The sequence below is a fragment of the Antechinus flavipes genome, chromosome 5 (genome assembly GCF_016432865.1).
Source record: "Antechinus flavipes isolate AdamAnt ecotype Samford, QLD, Australia chromosome 5, AdamAnt_v2, whole genome shotgun sequence".
In the NCBI taxonomy this organism is placed as follows: Eukaryota; Metazoa; Chordata; class Mammalia; order Dasyuromorphia; family Dasyuridae; genus Antechinus; species Antechinus flavipes.
Genome location: NC_067402.1, coordinates 290,492,532 through 290,514,134, shown reverse-complemented (window position 1 = coordinate 290,514,134; position 21,603 = coordinate 290,492,532).

Sequence of the window (21,603 nt, the reverse complement as noted above, 5' to 3'; positions counted from 1 at the left end):
GGGGAACACTGCTTCTAGGAGTCATCTGGGTGATGGGCGAAGAAGGAGCCCAGGGTCGGGTCTTGGCAGTTATGATACCAGAGATTTCTAAAGCTTTCAAAGTGCCTCACAACTCCTCGCTGCTAGGGCAGCCCACAGCTCGGCTGGGCCCCGAATCGGCTTTGAACAAAGCCCAAGCCCTGGATTTTCTGCCGGCTCGTTGCACAGCCTCGAAGGCCCCTTTCGGTCTCAGCTTGGCGTGACTCGGATAAGGTATTTCAGGGAGTCTCAGTTTTAGCAGCCATGAAGTGGGTGCGGCCATCATGGCCGTTTCCCTCGGTGGCGATTGAGGGATCAAGTGGGATGATGTGCCAGAAAGGCTTCCCCACCATGAACGATTAACTAGGCATTGATAATCACCGAGAGGCTCTTGGGAAATTTCTGTGGGCTCGCCCTTCCCGTCTCCCCGATCTCGGCCTCCCTGCCTCGCTCCTGGCCTCTGTGACTGAGGAACGGGGACATCGTTGCACGCGCAAGGGGTGAAGCTTCTCTGCTTGGCCCAGGGGGGAGCATCAGGATGGGGTGGGGGACATGGCCAAGAGGAGGATCTCCACCCAGTACAGTAGATGGAAGAAACTAGGCAGCCATTGCTGGGCCCCGAGTGGGCGGCCAGGGGCTCGACTGCCCAGGGGAAAAGTGCTGGGATTCAGCTCGGGCCTTCCTGACTCTGGGTTCAGAGCTGTGCCCCCCAAACCACGCTGCCTCTCCCGCAGGGCTTCTCCACTATTCTGGGGTCCCACACCCCTCCGGCAAAGCCCACGGGCCCCTTCTCAGAACCACATTTCCAAATGCACGATACAGGACACACAAGATTTCAAAGGAAATCAATTATACCCCAAGAGAGTTATCAGATTAAGTTACCAGATTAAGAACCTCCAATCTCTGAAAAGATCCCCCCACCCCGGTTCATGGATCTGTTCCCCCTCCACCTGCAAGTTGAGAGATTTGCACTAGCTTGGTCTCAGAGATCCCTCTGGACGCCACATTGCTGGGATCCACCTGAGACCACATGAGGGGAAAAGATCCCTGGATCGGGCTCCATCCCTGGCACTGCTGCTTAGTTATGTACTTACTGTGGCTGAGTCTGGGTCTGCTTTTTCTCTCCTTTGTAGAATGAGGGGATGGGGGGACCCGGGGGTCCCTTCTAGCTCCCAAAGCTCTTCTTCTCTTCAGGCCCTGCTCCTTTCCAGTTCTGACCCACCTTCCCAATATACATTTACATATATATGCACACGTACACATATACATTTCCATATGCACACACGTACATATACAGACACACACATATATATAGCATAAGATATGCCAGATTTGGGTGCCAGAAACAACTCGAAAGAAATGCTAAAAATAAGATAGTATTTGCTCATTTATTTTTCATTTATTCCTCCCCTCAAAAAAAAATCTTAACCAGAAGATTTTTTAAAAAGGGTTTGCAGCGGACGTCCCAGTGCTAAAAGGATGACCAGCATTCCTTCTCTGCCCCACTGGTGCCAGCAAATCCAGTGCCCGAGATGCCCGTCCCTGGGAACGGAAGCACCTCCTACTGGGACGGTTCTTGAGAAAAGCAAAGCCAGGGTTTCCGCTTCCCTGGACTGAACATTTCCCAACCAGCTGACCAGGAAGTTATCCAGCAACAACCGAATATTATTTAAATCACTTCTCTTAAAAATATGAACAACAAAGCCACGTGAACCGTCAGCAGTGTCCCAGCACTATCTCGAGGTTTACACGGAATCGAGGGTTTCATCAGGAACCATAAGTAAAAATTTTTAAAAAAACCAAAACACTAAAGCTAAGCAGACAGATTTCCACCTCCGGGGTGGGAGACCAGAGGGCGGGCCAGAGTCCAGCAGTGGCCCCCTCCTCTCTGCGTTCCCTGCGTCAGTTTGCCAAGCCGTAACTGACCACCAGTCCGAGGAGGATCAGAAGCAAGGCCGCTGGGATGACCTTCCGGCACATGGTGCTGGCTGGCGGCGCAGGGACCTGCAACAAAAAAGGGGAGCGTGACGAGAGCCGTGGCCTGCGGCAGTCAAGGCGAGACCGTCCCATGCAGCCGACCCAAACGCCGCCCGGCCTCTGCCTTCCCCTCCCCGGGGGGGGGACCCATCTAGAATGTTATCCTCTGGAGGGCCGAGAGCGTGTTTTTGCTTTCTCGTGATCCCTGTGCTTAATTCTAGGGTTCTGTGGCCCTCCTGAATGATGTTTTACAAATAGCCACTTGATCCTCACAACAACCTTTTTACAATTGAGAAAACTGAGGCAAGAAATTTGTTGAGGACCATACGCGAGTTCGGTTGGTTTTGAACTGCTGCTTCTTGATTCTTTTGGAGAATTAGATAGAAAAATCAGAGGAGACAAACTTAGCTCATTAAGTAGGAAGCGGAAGGCTCTGGACCAAGTTCCAAGAGAACGCGCTCTCACCACATCTCAGCAAGTCCTGGCCTCTCAGTCCCTCGGTTTCCCCAAATGACATTCACTAAGGTTGGCTTTGATGGGGAAAGATCCTTCCAGTTCTAAATCCCATGGGGGACCCTGGATGGAAGCCCCAGCTCTCCGACGGACAGATACAAGGCAACCAATGACTCTTCTCTCCTCCCAAGGGAAGCGAGCTTTATGTTCTCACTCTCTCCTCCCAAGAGGCAGGTACCACAAGGTTCACTATCCCCCTATCACAGATGGAGAAACTGAGGCCCCCAAAAGGGAAATGCCCGAGGCCACAGCTGGGTGAGAACAGGGCTGAGATTCCAAGCCAGGCCTTGGGGCTTTCCTTCCCTGGGCAGGTTTCCCTCTTCCAGGCGCGTCTGGAGCGCCCGGAGCCACCAGAGGACCCGCCCTCCCTCCGGCACCCCTCCCCGCGCAGACACAGCCGCCACCGGGCTCACCCAGTTTCCACAGGCCGCAAGTCTCCGCATCCAGCTGCTGTCCACGGGCTCAGTAAAACATTTCACAAAACTTCTAAAAATACTCAAGGCACCTGTCTGGATGAAACTGAAAGTTGGGCTGTAACAAAAGCAGGACGGAGAGAAGCCGTTATTTTCATCTGCCTCGTCATGGGAAAAGCCAGTATCCTCGTGGGTGGGCACAGGACACTAGGGAGAGGGGGGGAAGGAGCTCTCACTGTCAGCACTAATGACTTAATTTGGTTATTTAAATGTAAGAATACAGTGAGCAGAATATAATTAGGACTGTTTTAATTATATTGGCTTTAGATTTAGAGCTGAAAGGTTGTCATTTAATTGCCATGTGGCCCAGTGAATAGAGCACTGAGTTCAGAATCTGCCACACACGATGCTCTCAATCTCAGTTTCCTCATCTGTAAAATGGGAATAACAAAGTGGGATTGTGGTAAAGATGGGATGAGGTAATGTGCAAAGCGCTTTGCAAACGGTATAGAAATGCTATGTAAGTGCTAGCTCCTGCCCTGCATTTCTATAGAAGAGGAGCCCGAGAGCCAAAGGTAACACAGGAAGGAACAGGAGGAAATTTTGTCTTCTGACTCCAAAGCCAGGTTCTGTTCCCTCTGGTTCAAATATTGTATCCATTGTACAGATGAAGAAACTGAGGGTACACCTATAAAACCAATAGATCATAGAGTAATAAGATAAGAGAGAGCTCTCAAAGCTAAACACTACACTTGGACTTGGGGCACATCCCACCTATTCTAATATCCTCTCGGAGAGAAAGCATGATGTGGCAAATAGTGTTGCACATGGAGTCGAGAAGACCCGGATTCGAATCTTGCCTCTGACGCTAGCTGGATGGCCATGAGCGGTGAAGACACGGAGGCTGCAGCTGGCTAACAGTGAGCATCAGGAATCATGGGTCTGTCCAGAGCTCCCACGTGCTTCCGCATGCAGCTGTGGGCTGAAGGCGGGCCCGGGCCCTCCACAGCTGGGTCTCCCCTGACCCACTGTCCTCTCCTAGGAAGTTATCTGACATCTGTGTCCCAGACACCCCCTCTTGGGGCTCTCTACAGCACATAAAGCACTTATCTCATATTAGCCTCCGGTACAGATGCCTTAACTGAGCCCGAGTGATGGAGTCGCTGGCTAAGGTCACTCAGAGAAGCCCAGTGCTCTTCCCATGATACCGTTCTGTCGGGGACAAGTCCCAGGACGGCCTCGGCCAACGGGCCAACTTGGCCAGAACTGGGAAAGGACGAAAAATGAGGGCTCAGCTCTCAAAGTCCCGTTTGTATAAATGAAAATCTCTCCCTGATCTAAAATGTTATAATTCAACTAGAATCATAGCAGCTTGGATCGGAAAGGACCTTAGTCTCCAGGATGAGCCATTGCTGAGCCTCCGTTTACATACATCCGGTGATGGGGAGCTCATTACCACACATAAGCTTCCCATTCCACAATGGGACCTTCTTCTTGGGTATGTTTGTCCTTTTACCAAGCTCAAATCTTCCTCCCTCTATTCTCCCCATTCTCCCATTAGTTCTAAAGGAGTTTTGCCTCAGCCCCACATCCACCAACAGGAACAGCCCCTTCCTATTCTGCCCTTGCCCCTCCCCTCCGGGGAATGGCTCCTGCCGGAGGAAGCCTTACTCGATCCCCCGTGGGACGTCCCCTCGTACTTTTAGCTGCACTGGACACGTACGGGGTATTCTCGTCATCTGTGCTGGGTCTGACTCTGGGCAGCCTCCTCACTTCCTATCTCGGGTCTCTGCACGGCGTGGGCATGCCGTAAATATCATTCAAATGAAGTCAAAAGAGGCTTTCTCCTCCCCCTCCTCCCACATTCCAGCTGCACTTTTGTCATCCGAAGTCAAATTTTCCGTCCTTGGCTTTGTCTCGGTCTGGAAAAGCCTCCGATCTGGCCTCCACCCCTCCATCTCTCAGCCCCAGCGGGAGCCCTTGTGCTCCTGAAGGGCCAGATCAGATGCCACCTCCTCCAGGGAGCCTTCCCTGACACCTACAGAAAAATGCTGCATGGGTCCTGGGAGGGTCAGAGAGCTTCTCGGGCATTTTTTTGGTTCATTCTGAGGCCACGAAAACCAGAGGGGTCAAGAGAGGGGGAGGGACTTGGGTCCTGCTGAGGTCACCTCAAGAGCGGTTAGAGAATGTCCAGCAGAGAGGCAACAGGCTGGGCAAGGGGCAGGAGACTGTACTACCTGACAACTGGCTAAGGACCCTCGTTGTGGATGAGGGAATACCAAGGAGAAAGGGACATGAAAGCTGTTTGGCCCTGAAGGAGAACAGGAAAAAGTTACAAACAAGGAAGATGCCCAATAATCAGAGCTGTCCAATAATCAAATGAACTTCCTGGATAGCTAATGACGTCCCCATTACCGGAGGTATCCAGGCAGATTATGGAAGACTACTTGATGGCAACATTAGATGGCAACATTTGATGACAACGCTGACTATTCAGAACCACGTTGCACTCAGGCTCCTTTCTGCACTGAAATGTTTGTTCTCTGGCTCTCGGAACCTCTTAATGAGGTGGCAGATGGCAAAGTGTCCTCTTCTGGGGACATTCTGTCTCTGCCTGAGCAGTCACTGAAAGCAGCCATCGTCATGGTTGCCAGAACAGAGACTTGCATCTTTGCTCCTTGCTAGCTGGAACTCTGGACAAGTCTGTTCTCAGTAAAAGCATACCTGTATTCCCCCTCTTACAGGCGTTGATGAGGCCCCATAGACATTATTTATCTATCCATCTATAGGTCTCTGTGTCTGCTATTATTATCAATAACAAATCAGCCAAAAGACAAAAGGAAAAAGAACAGAGGATCCCCATCTTTCTTCTCATCTCCATCCTATCTATGGACAAGGGTCCTCTCAGTCAGTTGAGGAAAGGGAAGGAACAAACATTTGTGAAAGTACTTTCTATGCGCCGGGCACTATGCTAAACGCTTTACAAATATCTCGGGAGGGGAGGGGGAAGGAGGGTGTGCATCACCGTGAGACCACAGACAGTCACTCTGGGTTACCTCCACACAGGTGCCAGAGCCGGGGCCACGTGGGCTGCTGTGTCCTGGGCCTTCCCGCAGTGCATCCTGTTAATCTCATCCCCGATGACTGCCAGCTGATGGCCAACCTGAATAGCCGCACTGTCAGGAGGGCATGGAAGCGTCAGGAGGAGGGAAAACCAGACTTAGCATTGAAATCAGACTCGGTCTGGGCAGACAAGCTGCCAATCAATAGCTCCCGGACTGGTGGGAGTGGGCCGGGGCAGCCCTTCCAAATGGCCTTGACTTTTATTTTGGCAGAAGCACGAGATAAAAATAACCCAGCAGCCTCACTGAGCACCACTTAGCCCAGAGTTAGAAGTCATTTGTGTTTTGTAGGAGTTCAAGATCAAAATCCTCAAAATCTAGTTGTTTGAGGTTTTGTAAGTACTCCGGTAACCTCCTTTAAACTCAGTTTCCTTTGTAATCCTATGCTTTGCATTTTATGCATTTAACATTGCTTTATGCATTTAAACATGGTATCCTGAGAAAGGGAGTCTAAAGTCTTTGGCAATGACATGAAAAAGGTTCAGAACCCCTTGTCTAGTTCAGCTCTGTCTGATGCTCAGAGGTTGTGACCCCAAATCATACAGTACAGATTTAGAGGCAGTAGGCTCAGATTTGAGTCCCTACTCTGTCACTCATCAGCTGTGAGACCCTGGGCAAGTCCTCATCCTTTCACTACCTCAGTTTCCTCATCTGTAAAATGGAGCATTTGAATCTGATGATCTCAAAGGCCTGTTCTCGCAAGCCATCCAATCCTAGGAACCCAAATCTAGTGCTCTGTCACCATACCAGAGACACAAAATATGGAGAGATGGTCATTTCTACACTGGGGCAAGAAGGGAAGAAGCCGGGCTGGGGGAGTGGGAGGCAAAGTGAGTTTCGGTCGATGAGAGTTGACCCCTTAGACCACCTCAAGGCTCACCATGGCCGCCTTTTGTTAAAGCAGTTTTTTCTTTCCCCGCCTCTTGCCCACAATAAATGAAAAAGGAGTTGGACCAGCTTCTCCCCCAGCTTAGGATAAAAATCTTCATTACGGTTTTCTCCATCGTCTCACATTCCATTCAAATGACTGAACTTGGAATTCCCAGGCAGAATTCTGGCAGAAGCACGAGCTGCACCTCCTCCCCAAACCTGAGTCACTGTCAGCCTTTCATGTAGCCTCCCCTGCCCAGGTCCTTCCTGCCCTCTGGGCCTCCATCAGTCTGGTAGGACAATGGGAGGAGGACCAGGATGGCCAAGAGATGGGAGCCCAGAGCTTCCCTATCCACTCTTCCTTCTACCTGCCGCCCACTTCCTCCAGAGCCCGTGTGGTAACTGTCTGAAAGCGCTTCCTGGGCTAGGAAGCTAAGAACAGTTTCATAGTAGGGTGAGGTGAGATAACAGGTGAAGGCCCTTGGTGCCCACAACCATTGCGGCCTCCGCCTTCTGGGGATTCTGGAATTTCCCCGTGGCGTCAGAGCCAGTCTCCGGGAGTCTCCACACCCAGATTGAATCCCAGGAGATCAGTCACCTGAGCTCAGCTTCCTTATTTGTAATGAGAGAGTTGGCTCCCATGACTTCTAAACCTCGTGTGGCCATCGTAAAGACAAACAGTGGACAGTTAGGACTCAGCTCAGCATCCTGAGCAGTGAGGGATGATTCCAGAGGTTACCTACCACCTGAACACTGGCCAACAGGGGAATTTATCTTGCTTCACTATGCCCATCCTTTGGGGTACTAGTTTTATTTTCAGCGAGGGAGGGGAGAGAAAACTTTTGGTAATTGAAAAAAGTTACTTAAAAAAATAAACCTGATCTTGCTCTGCTCCTGCCCACTGGATTTGGGTTCGATCTCCTAATCATCATATCATAGAATTTAGAGCTAGAGATGCTTGGAGATCATCTGATCTAGTACCCTCAGTTCACAAAGGAGGAAATGCTACATTTTCACTGGGAGATTTCAGATGGTTCAGAGAAAGGATAGGGGAAATAACCCTGGACTAGGATTCTGCAGAGTGAGTCAAACCAAGTCATAGATCTGATGGGAGAAGGGGAGAGGGTCATACAAAAAGATTGATGTGGATGCACGGGGCGCTCACTGACCAACTTAGATTTTCAAAAGACATTAGCAAGATGGAAACAAGGATCAGAGAATTAAAATAAAAAATAAAGCTTTATTCTATAAGAAACGTCTCAAGATCTGCTAAAGCTCAGAATGAAAGGAAAGGGAAAGGAGAGAGAAAAAAAAGGGAAAGCGAGGAAAGGGAAACAAAAGAAGGGAAAAGGAAGCATTTTTCTAAATACACAGAAGGGAACAGAAGGAAGATCCGAAGGCATCGGAGACAAGCAAGACAGCTCTAAAGGTCAAATGTTCAATTTATCATTATAAATCTAAATAAAAAGCATACATAATAGAGATTTTCATTTTCATATAGGATTCTTTTTATTGTTTTACTGTATATATGGTAGTGTTCATTTTATTGGGTGTTTAAGTTCAAAATTTTAAAGGAAAAAATGGGGTTTATAAACTATAGGCCTGTGGGCATCTGAGCCATATTACCACTAAGCTAGTCAGTGACTCTCTCTAGAAGCCAGCAAAGCTTTCTCCAGAAAGGTTCGTGTCGGCCTAACTTCTTTTCCCTTTTTTGGAGAGGGTTACAGGATCAGTAGGTAAATTGGGGGAATACTGTGATTATATATTGTTTATCTTGATTTTGGTAAAACATCCAAAAGGATCTCTAGTGATATTTTTATACCAGATGGTGAGCCATAAAGTCCAGTTTGGTTCAGTGTCAGCTTAGAGCCTTCCCAGTGGAGAGACCTGCTCTGGCCTTGTACTTCTTATAACATTTTTATCAAGGATTTACAGCAAGGCCAGTGGTTGGCTTTCTTGTCAGATATGCAGATACTATAAAGCTGGGAGGGACAATTAATATGTTGGATGACAGTACCTAAGAGATCTTGACAAGCGAGGATGTTGGGTGATATTTAATATGGATAAATGTAAAGTCTTCTCCTTGGGTTCAAAAAATCAACTTCACAAATAAAAGGTGGGCAAAGATCCAGGCAAGAAGCAACATGTGTATGAGATCGATAGGAGTCAGTAGTATTATATGGCAGCCAAAAAAGCTTCTGCAATACTGGGGTAGCATGATCAATCAGTCAGTCAACAAGTATTCATTAGGCACATATCGGGGGACACAAATACAAAGAAAGAAACAAACCCTACTCTCAGTGAGCTCATATTCTATTAATTATGAGAAGGTATCATTTTCATTATTCAGTCACGTGTGACTCTTTGTGAGCCCGTTAGGAGTTTTCTTGGCAGAGGCACTGGAATGGTTTGCCACTTCCTTCTCCAGCTCATTTTACAGATGAGAAAACTAGGCAGATAGGGTCGATTTACCAGCCTAGAGTCACACAGCTAGTAAGTGTCTGATGCCAGATTAAATTCAGGAAAATAAATCTTCCTGACTCAGGTTGGCACTGTATCACCTAGCTGTTCCTATGAAATAGTGGCCTTCAGAATTACTGGGGAGTTAAGAGTCTTTACTGCCCTTTGTCCCTTTGTCCTTTTCTGGAGTATTGTGTTCTCTTCTAGGCACAATAGTTTGGGAAAGACACTCTAGAGAGCATCCAGAGAAAGTCATCCAAGATGATGAAAAATCTCAAGATCTTACCTCAGGAGTTTTAGTTGAAGGAAATGGAGATGGATGGCTGGATGAGTGGATGAGTGGGTCAATGTATACATAGATGGGTGAATGGATGAATGAGTGGGTAGATGAAAGGATAGATGGATAGGGTGGTGGATGGATGGATGAATGGATGAGTGGGTCAGTATATAGATAGATAGACAGATAGATAGATAGATAGATAGATTGATAGATGAAAAGCTCAGGAAAAACATTGTACTGTCTTTAAGTATCTGAAGGGCTGTCAGCGCCTAAGTGGGGGAGAGACATGTTTTACTTGGCCCCAGAGGACAGAATTAGGAAAAATTAAAGAGAAGTGAATAAAATAAGATTTTGATTCTTAAGAAGGAGACGCCTCCTAATGGTGAATAGGGCTGCCCAAAAGTGGAATTGGCTATCCCAGGAAGTACTCTCCATACTAGTGATCTTCTAGCAAGGCTGGATGACCACTTATCCAAAAAAAAAGGTAGAGGGAATTCCCAATCAAGCAGAACTTGGCTTAGAAGGCTTGGGAAGATCATCTCCTTTCTAGCTCTTGAGAGTCTGATTCCTTGACTTTGGGCTTCCACTGCCTTGCCAGCCCAAAAGTTAATATCATGACATAGGGAATCTTTCAAAATTTGTGGATAATACAAAGATCCTTAGAGAAGAGAAGCGAGCCGCTTTTGGGTTTTGTTTTTTAATATTTCCCTCTGCATTTTTTTTTCAAAATGAAAAATCAAAAGTCTGTCATTTCATTTGAGGTTTGATTTCTAATTTACTTGATAGCTAGTATTTGTTGAGCTTGTGATTAAGAGATCCCGACAGAACGTAAGCTCCTAGAGGGCAGGGACTTAGTCGAGGTTTCTTTTGTCTTTGGCCACTGTCCAGTGGAGAGGTGATTAATTATTAAAATACTTATTGACTGACTGAGAAAGGTGATTTTGGCTTCTCCAAGGCTGACCTGACAGAACCCAAACGGTAGCTGGGGAGACACTGAGAATAGGCCAGAGATCTTTTTCTCTTATCCAAGGTCCCACCTAAATAAGTGTGGAAAGGAGCATCCCTGGGGACGCTGCCAAGGAGAACACTTTTTCAGCCACTGAGGCTCAGGAAAAGCTGTCAATTGAGGCAGGGGAGCAGGAGAACGCAAACCAACAAAATTACAAAAGTACTAAAGTGCCTTCTAAGATGGCAATGAAAGAAATAATTTTTTAAAGGAAAAGAAGGAAAATGCAACAGATCAGGTATAAGAGGGAGATTGTGTCCAGAGCGTACCTTGAGTTGAACTCTGTTTGTTCAGTAGCACCAGGAAGCCTTGAAGGCAGTAGTCCGTAATGAGCGTCTACCTCAGGTTCTGTGGCCATCACCACTCCTTGGCCATAGTGAAGAGGAACCCAGCGTCGGGAGAGCGCTCTCGCCTGAGACATTGCTTCTCTGCGGAAGAAAAAAACATCTATGGATTCCCTACATGCACTGCTTCTAATGAGCTGTCAAAGCCCAGAACTTCCTTGGAGTCGCCATTCAATCTAATGCAGCTTAGCTCCTCCACAAGCATTGGAGCGGCTGCTCTTTGTTGGTGATGCAATACCTGCCCTCCTGGAGCTTACGACATACGAGGGAGGTGTGTTCGTGGAGATACAAGATATATGAAAAGCTAGAAGAAAAGGGAGTTGATGGGGCAAAGCTCTGCGGAACAGGAGGTAAAGGACTTGGAGAGAAGAGGGGGTGCCGTGCCGAGACAACCACCATTGTCCAGAACCTTTTCCTCCGAGCTCTCTGGAGCTTCCACTCAGTGTTCCTGACTCTTCTCTTCAGAGCCAGGCAGAACAGGTTAATTACTTTTCTACAGGATAGGCCTTCAAATAACAGAAGGAAGCCTGATGTTCAAGGCCCCACCATCTGGCCACAGCTACCTTTGTAACACAAGCAGTCTGGAAAACCTGCTGTTCCTTGCTTAGCGTGGCTCCTGGCACGGAGCTAGCCTTTAATAATTGCTCTCCAACTTCTTCCCTTCATTCAGGGTTTCCAGGCCTGTTGTCTCTTCTTGCACTATTGACGTTCCAGCTCCCTGTCGCATTTTGAACTGCTGAGATCCTGCCCCGTCCCTCCTGGCCCAGAAACCACTGGCAGGAAGCGCTCCATCCCCGCTGGCCACTAACCAAGCACCTTGTTCACTCCTGCCAAGTCCTGAAATGAGGTGGACAAGAGGGAACTGGGAGCTTGTTTCCATGCCTCATCTTCCTTTCTAGATTGTATGATCCTTTGGGGTGGAGGATACCCTTTGAGAGGCAATATATTGAATTTGAATTCTCTTCCTCCCTCTCCCTCTCCTTTTCCGTCTCCCTCTTTTTCTCCTTCTCCCTTTTTCTCCTTCTCCCTCTCCCTCCCCCTTCCTTCTCAACAGTTTACCGATTGCCAACAGAAAGGAAGGAAATGTGATGGAGCATCAGTCAGTCATTTGGCCCCCACCCAGCCCATTGTATTAGGTCTGAGATCTGTTGATTTTTGCTGCCATCTTTGGTTATGGGCTCCAGATCCACGTGGACATTATCCTCCCCCTTCTCATGGCCCAGGGACGGTATACGGCCTTGGCGTACCATGTCATTGGGGCCATTCCCCAGTCATTAAGCACATATCTTTTTCCTGCTTCTTGTTGTTAGGAAGGATCCCTGGACTTAGAGTCAAGTTCAAATCCTCAGACCCTGAGCGGGTCACTTAACTCCTACATGCCTCAGTTTCTTCATCTGGGAAATGAGGGGGTTAAAGTCAAATGCCTCTACAGACCTTCCAGCTTCAGATCGCTGATCCTGTGTGAGACCCCGGGCAGGTCACTTAACCCTGTGCCTTTGTTTCCTTAACCCAACCTCGAAAGCCCCTTTCACTTCTGTGCTGTGGCCTTCGCAGATTCCTGTGATATGACTCATGTTTATGTTCTTCTGTATACTTTGACACATATGGGCTCTTTCTTCTAACTCTGACCTCCCTGAGGCATAAGGTCAGTCATGAGATCCCGGGTAACTTTTCTCATATAGTTCTAAAACGTTTTCCAGACTGGTTGGATGAATCCCTAGTTCTGGTTCACAACCCCACCCCACCCCCCAACAGCATCTTTGGCATTTTCTTTCTTAGTGACCTAGAAAGGCACAATTGAGCTGAATCTAACAAGATTAAACTGAATTAGAAGCTAATAGAAAGTTTTGACCTTGAAGTTTAAAAAAAAAATCAGCTTCCGAAGAGCCTGGTTTAGCTGAAAAAGATCTGGGGGTTTGAGAGGACTACAAGCAGGCTCACTCTAATGTAGCAGCTGGGAAAGTTCATGTGACCCTGGGTTGCACCAAGATGGGCAGAGCATCCAGGAAGAAGGGGATGCCCTCTGCCCTGGCTGGACCATTCCTGGAGCAGAGGGTTCGGTTCTGGGCACATGAGGAAGGAGAGTAAGATCTGGGGAACCGGGGGGTAAAGGACTTGGAGAGAAGGTGGGGGTGCCAAAAGCAGAGCTCAAGTGTCCGAGGGGCTGAGGAAGGGGGATCAGGCTGTTTCAGTTGCCTCAGCACCAGGTGACAGGAAAAACTTCCCAGCAAAAGGGGTCTGGGCTGCCCTGGATTTCTCCCATTTGGTGGTCCTCCAGTAGGGAGCTAGAGGGTTCAAAAAATAGAGTCTCTGCTTTATAGACTAAGGCTTATTCCCCAAGTGAGCCAGCTCCTCTCCCCCGCCCCCTCCCAGAATGCCTTTCACCAGCTGCAGCCTCCATTCCCTCCCTGGATCAGACGGACTCGTAGGGTCTCCAAACTTCTAATCCCGTGCCCTAAACTGCACCACAGATGATACTGTCGGCTTCTGCACCGGCCTCGAGGTCGAGAGCTTGCAGGAGACGGCAGGAGTCCTGAGCCCGGGACCCCAGTCTGAGGCCTCTGGGCCGGCCGGCCTCGGGGAAGGCCCGGGCTCCCCAAAGTTACAGAGGAGGCGCTGATCTGCGCCAGTGAAAGGAGGTTCCTGTGCCAGTGACCTCGCAGTTCCTGCCACGCCCGGCCCTGGCACCAATCCCCTCCTCAGAGCCTCTCACAGTACTAGAAAGTATGGCCACGGCTGCCGCTGTCGCCAGCTCAGAGCTCGGAAGGACCCGGGACCCGGGCGGAGAGAACATGGGAGCAAGCCTCTTCTCAGGGAAGGGAGCTTTCCATCTCTTACAAACAGGAGCCAGGCCTGCATCTGCCCCCCAGGGGCGCTAATGCCGGAAAGGCGAGGAACATAATAAGACCCTGGCCAGCTGAACCAGACATGTCAACAAACTCCCCTCAGCGCCCGGTGCCAGGACAAAGGCCCGAAGGCTGACAGATGCTGCCTCCCACCTGTTCGGATAATACCTTCCTCCCACGAGCTAAAAAAGAAACTGCGCTCCCGAGGAGGATGGGAGTCTCCCAGCACCGCCCCCCCCCCCCCATCTCTCCTCTGGCCCGGCCCAGCCTGTCTGAGAGCCGGGCCGGGGGCGTGGCAGGCCCAGACACGGGGAGACACAGGCCGGAGGGTGCCCCCGGCCACGCGGCCACCGCCCTGCCCCTCCCCGGAGTGTGGACCGATTTGGAGCTTGACTGGGGGAAACTTAAGAAGGCCCCAGGCACCAGCCCTCCGCACCTGCTCTGGTCCATCTGGGCCCTGAGAGCATCCACGCTGGACAGCAAGGTCTCACCATCCCCACAGTGACGCGCTTCCTGAGGCCCAGTCCGACAGGTCAGGAGTGAACCCGGGCCTGGAAGCTGGCAGCCCCATCCCTCTGGACCCCTGGGGCCTGCTCGGGCCTTGTGCGTCATCCAGTGAGTTAGCCGTGTCGAAGGGGGCCCCTGAACGTGATCACCACTGTTAGGACCACGAATTTTCCCAACTGTTCCAAAAAACAATTAGAAACTAAGTGAGAAAAGTCACCAAATGCTCATCCTTTGACCCAGCGAGCAACCACCGAAGCCAAAGTTTCTTCAGACAGAAAGGCTCAGGCGTCCGCCGCGTTCACTTTGCAGGAACTCTGGAGGCCATCGAGACCAACCCCTCCTCCCTTAGGCTTAGAAATAAGATGCCCTTTTGTTTTCTTTCTCTTTTTTTTTTTTTCCTTTTTGATCTGATTTTTCTTGTGCAGCATGATAATTGCATAAATATGTAAACATATATTGGATTGAACATATTTAATATATATTGGATTACTTAACTAGGGGAGGGGAGAGGGGAAGGGGGTAAAAATGGGAGCACAAGATTTTGAAAGGGTCATTATTGAAAAATTATCCATGTATATGTTTTGAAAATAAAAAGCTTTAATAAAAAATATTCCAGGAAAGAGAGAAAGAAAGAGAGAATAACAGAGAGAGAAAGAAGAAAGGAGAGAGAGAGAGAGACAGAGAGAGACAGAGACACAGAGAGAGAGACACACACAGAGAGAGAGGAGAGACAGAGAGAAAGACAGAGAGAGAGAGAGACAGAGACAGAAAGAGAGAGAGAGACAGAGAGAGAGAGAGACAGTGAGAGAGAGAGGAGAGAGAGGAAGGAAGAAAGGAAGGAAAGAAGGAAGGAAGGAAGGAAGGAAGGAAGGAAGGAAGGAAGGAAGGAAGGAAGGAAGGAAGGAAGGAAGGAAGGAAGAAAGAAAGAAAGGAAATTTCACTATGCACTTTACAGAGTTATTTCCTCATAGTCGTCCCATAAGGTAGGTCATTACTGTACACATTTGATAGATGAGCAAACTAAACCCCAAGAAGAACATCTGGTCCAGAGTTAGACACAAAGCTGCACCTCAGACTTTGGGGTCCTGGCCACAGCACCCACGTTCTCTCCCCTGCACCCCACTGCCTCATGAGAGGACGGATTACAGAAGACCTCTCTGTTGTAGGGAGCTGGCTCATTACACCTGTTTATTAGGAGAGAACGTGCCTGTGGGAAGACGCTTGTCCAGAGGTCACTCTGATGACAACCTCAGCTATCCTGCTGACCATCCGGCATTAGATGCGTGTTGCAGCCGAGCAAAGCAGGCCTGCCCTGGGATGGAGGCTGGACCAGCCCCAGCCACTGCTGACCCTTCTGCACCTGCTTCTTCCAGATTTGGTCAGAACTTGATGATTAGTATGGTCAGTGGCCATCCCCCACTTAAAGAGGGGATGCTGGGGCAGCAGTGAGACCAAGCTCACAAAGCCAGAAGGGGACAAAGTTCCTGCCTCGGAGTTCGGTGTCCCATGGGATAAAGTCAGCCTACCACGGCCATTTCTGTCCTGTGTGATTCTCTGAGAACTAGGAAGGAAACAAAAGGCCTCAGGACTAAGGACTTGACCCCCTGAGCCCCGCTCTGAGCCCCTGGTCATCCTGGCACATCCCTCCCCTCTAGGGTCTCCTTCTCTCACTGGCGAGTTCCTCTGGGAGCCCAACATGGAGGCTTGAACTCAAGCTCTACTGACTTCCTCCACTTCCAAACCCGTCATCCTTCATTCTCCCTTCTGCTCTGCTTTGGACTCCCCAGACATCAGTGCCCCACCTCCTCCTCCGCTTGGCTCCCTGCTTCCCCCCTCCAGGACCGAACATCGTATCTGGCACATAGCAAGCGCTCAACAAGAGTTTATTGACTGACTACTGAGATGTGCTTTAATTTGACACAAGGAACCCACAGATAAGGAAACTTCTACCAAATCAATGAGTCAAGTCAACAAGCATTTATTAAGTGCCTACTGTGTGCCAAGTGCTGTGGTTTATGCTGGAGATAGAGAAAAAGCAAGAACACATTCTCAGGGACGGGCAACACATAAAAAATTCTGTATGTACAAGATAGATACAGGACCCACTGGAGATCTTCTCACAGGGAAGATTAAGGGGGAAAGCAGTGCTCCGCAATGCAGGGAGCACCTGCTCAGAGCAGCCTTTTGTGTCAGGGCTCCCCTTTGGTGAAACTTAGAGGCTGCACTGGCTGCTCAGAACTGTGCTTTTAAATGCATAAAATCAAATAGATTGCAAAAGAAACCAAGCTTAATCAAATGTAATTATCAATTTTTTAAAAAAAAACACAGACTGGCCACATACAGAGTGGCTTCCCCAAGGTCACACGCATAGTTTATACTAGAGGGAGACCCAAGTTTTCCTGGTTTGAGGCCAGTCCTCTGGCCCGCAACCTCCCGGCCTCTCTGAAAGTAGCACAGCAATGCGAGCAGGGAGCTCCTGCCCCTTGCTATTCTTGTCCCCTGTTAAGATCACAAAATCCCATATTCTAAGAGGCAGAAAGGACTTAAGAGTCTTCCAGTCCAGTCCCTGATTTGCTCAGACTATACCCACTTCTCAGAATCCCGACCATCTGGCCACAAAGTCTTTAGGTAATGATGCTAATAACTATCCCCATTGGCAAGTGCCTCATCTTAGCACGGAGGTGGCCCTAGGTTCGTGACCATCACAGGCAGACTAGGCTATGTCCTACCCACTATGTCCTATCCTGCCAGGAGGACTTCACAGTCAGCCTCACCAAACACCAGAAGTGTAAAAAGCTCCTATTCACAGTATATGAGTCCATCATTTCATTATAAGAATATGAGTCCACCCAACAATAATAACTGCATATAATTATATGAAGTGCTAAGGAAGTAATAGCCCCATTGTACAGATAACAAAGTTGAGACCCTGTTCTAGAAGAAATCATGAGCAGGCTGATTTCAGAAAAGCCTGGAAAGATTTACATGAACTGATCTGAGTAAAGTCAGCAGAACCAGGAGAACATTGTACACGGTAACAAGATTATGTGATGATCAACTGCGAGGGACATGGCGCTTCTCAACAATTCGGTGATTTAAGGCAGTTATAATAGACTTGGGATGGAGAGAGTCATCCACACACAGAGAGAGAACTAGAAAGACTGAATGGGGGCAGCTCAGTGGCGCAGTGGATAGAGCACCAGCCTTGAAGTCAAGAGGACCTGAGTTCAAATTTGATCTCAGACACTTAACGCTTCCTAGCTTTATGACCCTGGGCAAGTCACTTAACCCCAATTGCCTCAGCAAAAGAAAAAAGAAAGACTGAATGAAGATAGAAACATACTATTTCACCCTTTTGTTTGTTTGTTTGTTTCTTTGCTTTTTTTTCTCTTAATTTTCCCCTTTTGTTCTGATTTTTCTTTTACCACAAAACTCCTATGGAAATATGTTTAAAATGATTTCCCGTGTATAATCTTTCTCAGATTGTTTTCTGTCTTGGGGAAGTGGGGGAGAGAAGGAGGGGGAAAAAATGGAACTCAAAATCTTACAAAAATGAATGTTGAAAACTATTTTTATATGTAACTGGACAAATAAAATAGTATTGAATTTTTTTTTTTAAGAAAAAGTTGAGCCCTAACTTGTCCAAGATCACCCAGCAAGCCTTTAATCCTCTAACCTAAAGTCTTCCCTAATGATTAGAAAAAGTCCCTCAGGTAGAGGTGGGAGATGCCGGAGACCCAGGTAGCCCAGAGCGGCAGCAGTGACAGCTGACAGCCTGAGAGGGTGGTGGGAGGAGACCCATAAACAATAAGAAGCCAGACACCAAACCTCAAAAGCACAGCTGGAGGGCAGGGGTGGGGGAGGGCGTGAGGAGCAAAGATGCCTTCCTCCCAGCAGCCCCCAGGGCCTCAGGATCGCACTAGAGAGATTACACAATGAGGATGGCAGAACCTCAGAAGTGGAGCTGAGAGACCTCCATGGAGCCCAGCCCCTTCCTGTTACAGATGAAGAAACTAATGAGAGCACAAACTACTTGTCCAAGGTCTTTATCCCAACATTCAAGAGAGGCTGTGGGGAAGACAGTGTTGGGAGCTTCTAACAAGTGGTTTCTTTGATAAGAAAGTGTCCATTTTGGAATGGGGGGTGATGGGTAGATGCGAAAGGGGTTATAATATAGAAACAAAGAGCATCATAGGAGCCGGAAGGGATACCGAAGGCTATCTTGTCCAAACCCTCCATTTGACATATGAGGAAACTGAGGCACTAAGATTTATTGTTTTATGCACATTCGTAGACCTGGTCGCTCAATAAAACTCAAATGATCCAACTCTTACATTTAGCCCCTTGGAGTGTTTGTGAGTGATTTGGTTGGCCCTAAGAGCAGGTTCCCCCAAAACATCCCAGGCAGCCTCAGCCTGCCATATCCAGAAATCTGCAGCCCTCCCAAAGGCTGGGAGTCTCCACCCGCCCAGGGAAGCAAATACAAATTTACAAGGGAAAACAGAGGGCAGAACCAGGGGGATTTGCATCTGCCACCACCCAGGGAGCCAGCAGAAGCCCCGGCCAGTCGGACTCTGCCTTTTGGCAGCCGTCCAGGAGCCGCCTGGACTTGCCAGAAAGATGCTCCCAACCAATAGCTATTTCTGCAGAATTCTCACTCTGACCTCTGCTCCCTTCAGATCCTCCCAGATGCCCATTTGTTTCTCCCTGAGAACTTGGGAGTAGATGACTTTTGGCCCTGCTGATGGCTCGCTGGCCACAGAGCACAGGAGTCTTGAGTTCAAAGCCCGCTTCCGACCCTTGCTAGCTGGGTGAGCTTGGGCAAGTCATACTCCACCAGTTTTCTCATCCGAATAAGGACAAAAGCACACACTCCACAGGGCTTCTCCTGATTTGTTCATCGAACCAATGTGGAAGCCACTCAGAGATAGAGGAAGAATTCTGATTGGTTTTCCAGGAAAATAATAAAGATGAGCACAAATGAGCACCCAGACGTGGGGCTTCCTAAGCACTCTCCGTCCCTGCTCTTCCTGTCCACGAAGGAAGTCCCGGCCAGTTGGGTCCAACAGTGCCAGACTCTCCCACTACCCCGACCAGCCCACACCAAGAGCTACTTGAAGAAAGAATCATGGTTCTCAAGAGGCAGCCGGTATACCCTAAGCCTTTCGTAAACGTCTGTGGATTGGTTAATTGGAAAGGAGACAAGAGTCATTCTTTTATAGATGAGAAAGTCCCTTCAGAGGGACAGAAGGAAAATGGCCCCTGACACAATGCACACACCCCCATACCCACATAGACACAGAAATACACACGTGCAAACATATACATATATGCACACGGCCTTAGATACACATATGGACAAACACACACTATATAAACATACACACCCACATATACGCAGCTCTTCAAATCTGACTTTTAAAACGTTTTATGGATATCTTTTGGGAGTTTTTCAAGGTACTCTCATTCCTAAATATATCCTTTCTCCTTTTACCTCACACTCTTTGTTTCTTGGTATCAAACAATAAAAAAGAGAAAAAGAAGCCATCTTACGTGCAATTTTAATATGTTCAAGCTTAATTAGTTTTGCTCTTGCCCAAAGTTAAGTTCTTTTCGTTTTAAAGCAACAGTTAGTAGCCATAGACGGAAAAAGACAAAAGGAACTTTTGACCTCATCCAATTGATCTCCTCCTTTGACAGAGAAGGGAAAGGACCTGACCAGCAAGATGGTGGCAGGGTCAATAATAACAACCCCATCCTTTCCTCTCAACAGCCTATGGATTAAAAAAAAAAAATTACAAATGAGGAAACTAAGATTCAGTGAGCAACCTGGCCATTGGCTAGACAATGGCAGGGCCAGGATTCAGGATTCCAATGCTCTCTCTGCCATGGTGGGCTCTCCTCAACTAGAAACTGGCTCTCTGGAGTCAAGTAGACGGATAATCGCTTTCAGAAAGATAGTGGGGAAGGAGCCACTCCCCAGATAGATCCAAGAGGACAGGTGGCAGTTCTTTGCAACTCTCTCTTGGCCTTTCAAATCAACAGGACTCAAGTCTGGGGTAAGGGATGGTGATGATGTTGCCGGAAGCCACCACTCCCCACCCACGTACCCCAAGCCAGGCAATCTCTCAAAGAGATAATTATCTGGAGAGATCCAGAGGGGAGCTTTAGAGCCTTCAGTCCTCAGGGTTTTTCCCTGAAAATTATGAAAAATGGTTCAGACACCAGTGAGTCACTTCATGTTGTCATTACTCGTAAGCATTTCCCCTCCACGATATAGGATTCTGACATCCTTGCCTTGGACCACAACCTTCTCTCTGTGGAGGTTTCCCTGTGCCTTCATTCTCTCAAAGCTGTTATTCTCTGATTTCCCTGAAACCCCGGCCTGCTCTCCTAGGACAACGCCCTTGTTGTAGCCTCTTATTTCCTCCCCTGAGCATCTCTACCTTTTAGTTCACCAGATCAGCTTGACAGTGTCCTCAAGCCCTGCATGTCTGGTGGCTCCCTTGTTCTGTAGAAGAATATCCAGCCCTGGATCATTCCCACCATCTGCTGCTTTCTCTCGGCTCACGTGTTGCGAGAGTTAGAAAAAAGGGCTGACTGGGGCCCCTCAGATTTATATTACATAATCTCAACGGGGTCCTCATTAAGGGGACTCCTCCAAACCTGTCCTCAAGCTTCCCCGGCCACCCCCTCTCAGCTGAAAACCTCACCTGGTAAAAATGGAGGCCATTCACCAAGAGCTCCTTCCCCTTCCCTCCTCATCTCACATCATTCAGACATTCCCCCGTTATCTTCTCCCTCCCTCCTTCCCTCACACTTTCTTACAACAAGAAGAGGCCTTTCTCCGGCCAAGACCAACCTGTCAACATGCACTCTTAATCCTATTCCATCCCGTCTTCTCCAGCAGACTCCACTACTCTCATCCCACTGTCTAACTTTCAAACTCTCCCCACTCACCTGCTCCTTCTCTGACGCCCACACTCATGACATCTCTCTCACTGGGGTCGCCTCATCTCTGCTATCACCCCCTAGCTAGCCCTCCTCCCCTTCTTGGCTAAAACTGGACTTGGTGCCTTCATTTCCTCTCCCCTCATGAGGAGAGTTCAGTCTGGCTTTCGAGTTCATTGATCACCGAAAATGGCTCTCTCCAAAGTCACCAGTGATCCCTCATGTGCCAGATCTAATGGCCTTTTCTCCCTCCTCCCCTCGATCTCTCTGCAGACTCTGACTCTTACCAATTATTC